The following is a 2,583-nucleotide window of genomic DNA, read 5'->3' as shown; positions in this document are numbered from 1 at the left end:
GAAACACTGGATAAGGTGCGGTACGAATGTGACTCTATAGGAATCAAGTGCGTAGAAATAAAGCCCAAATATACTCAATCTGATACCCATCTCTGATCACACAAAAAGGAGACTACGAAAGGGATAACCAATCCAAATCGTGACCAAGGCAGCTCTGAAGGTCCACAGATGTACCCACATGTAGGAATGAAGTCTTAATTGGGTCTAGGTTAACTTACAAGGTTGAGGTGGCTCTATAGGATAAAATGGGTGGGTTAAAGGATCCTTAGTAGAAGCGATCGTTCCCTCCGACGGTACACAACCCTCTGCACGCCTCGAATGAGACGAGGTGCTTCCATGTAAGGTGGTCATCACCTCCACACATGCACTTCCTCGCGTTTCCATGGGGTTTCTTAGGTGAAGGCTCTCCCATATCTCAACACTCAGGGATAATCTAAAGTGCACAAAGAAGGATGTGGGTGCATCCGAAAAAAACCTAAGATCTAAAGTGAGATAGTGAACGAAGACAAGCAATCATACGAACATGCAAGGGAAAGGGTTGTCATGCAACAAGCAGTCATGCGAAGCAGATAAATATCAAACAATCAAAGTCCTATCTAGCATATGTGAGAGTGAATCATGCTAAAGTGAGCAAAACAATCAAGTAATCATTCAAGGCAATCAAACATGTTAAGATAGCAAAGCAATAAAGCAAGCTAACCAAATTACCTTGCCTAAAAAAGGGTACCCTCTAATCGACCAATTAAACGCCACATTTTCCTTAAATAGTGTTCAAGCTTGATCCTCAAAATCCCCAGTGGAGTCGCGCCAATTTGTGGACCTGTATTTTTCACGTGCGTCCCCACTCGATAGGCAAGACTCGCTTTTTATTTGTGAAAAATAATTTTTGGAAAAGTTGGAGTCGCCACTTATTTTATTTTTATTTTAAAGGGAAAATAAAATAAGAAATAAAACCCTTAAAAAATGACTCCATAATTTTTGGAAAAACGTGTCTTTGAAAAACCCGAGTCTAAGTCCGGGGATCAGGTTACTTATTGAGAAGGTACCTCTAGGAGGTGGCACCCCTCTAAACCCTAAAGAGGTCTTTACTAACTAAATTGGGGGTAATATGACAATTAATTGATTAATTGGGGATACCTAAATAGACTAAGGTGATTTCAAAAAATAACATGCCAAATAGGATCAAATTGCCATAAAAGAGAGCTAGGGTGCATACCTGGATGGCTTCTCAAAGCACTATCATAAAACATGAAAGTTAGTATTGAGATACATCACACAACATGCATTTTATTAAAGATAATCAAACAATCATCAAATGTATATCAAGGCAATCAAATAGGATAGCAAGCATGGACATAGTACGCAACGACAATCATATTCATAGGGTTTAGAAAGTGGGTATTAGGGAATGTACCTGGATAGCATATATAACTCCTAATGCGCTTCCTCAGGACATGGGGGTTAGATAATAAATAATAAATAATAAATAATAAATAATAAATCCTAGCATGCTTATCTAATTAATTAACAAAAATTATCAGAATATAGAATAATTAATTATCATATATATCTTGTATACAATTCCTAAAAAGAAAAATGTAAATATGATTACAATAAATAGCAGGGTGGTAGCAAAAATAAATTTTGAAAAGCTTTTCTTATGTAAGGGTTTCACCAATTCCCCAAATTAATATACACGAATTTAGCCTAAAATTATCCCATTTATTTGGGACCACAAGCTTTGATTCGCATTTTGTTCAAAACCAAATTTTTTTTTGAAAATTAAGAAGGATGCGAACCAATTAAGATACGGTTGCATATATATATTTTTTTTAAAGAAGAAAAGAGATTTTGATTATAGGGGCTTTAAATGAATTTTTAAAATAATTTCTTAGAAGGGTTTTTTTTTTTTTTTTTTTTTTGAGAAAAAGAGTTTTGTTTTAAAATAAAGAAAATTAATTTTAAAAATAACAAAAATAGAAAACAAAAGGAAACAGAGATCAAGAAATAAAGATTTTAGGAAATCTTGTTAATTAAAGTGGTGAGAGTAAAGACCAACCTTCATGGATTTCCAATGGCCCTAAAAAAAATTTGACCAACAATCACTAAGGCAACAAATTTATGACTTCCTAATCAAACAAACTAACAAAATTATCATCCAAAAACTAACATTTAGATTTCAAGAAACACATGAATAACTAAAATTAAACTAATTAGAATTAAAAATGTAAACTTTACCTCACAAGATCAATTAAACTAGAGAATTAAGATCAACAACTCATTCAAGTTAAAAATAAACTAGAATTTAAACTAATCGGAATTAAAAATATAAACTTTACCTTACAAGTCCAATTAAACTAATAGATTTAAGATCAATAACTCATTCAAATTAAAAATAAACTAGAATTTAAACTAATCAGAATTAAAAATATAAACTTTACCTTACAAGTCCAATTAAACTAATAGATTTAAGATCAATAACTCATTCAAGTTAAAAATAAACTAGAATTTAAACTAATCGGAATTAAAAATATAAACTTTACCTTACAAGTCCAATTAAACTAATAGATTTAAGATCAATAA

This window comes from Vitis riparia, chromosome 4 (assembly GCF_004353265.1).
Source record: "Vitis riparia cultivar Riparia Gloire de Montpellier isolate 1030 chromosome 4, EGFV_Vit.rip_1.0, whole genome shotgun sequence".
NCBI lineage: Eukaryota > Viridiplantae > Streptophyta > Magnoliopsida > Vitales > Vitaceae > Vitis > Vitis riparia.
The sequence above is the reverse complement of the archived record's forward strand: the minus strand, read 5'-3'. Positions refer to the sequence as shown.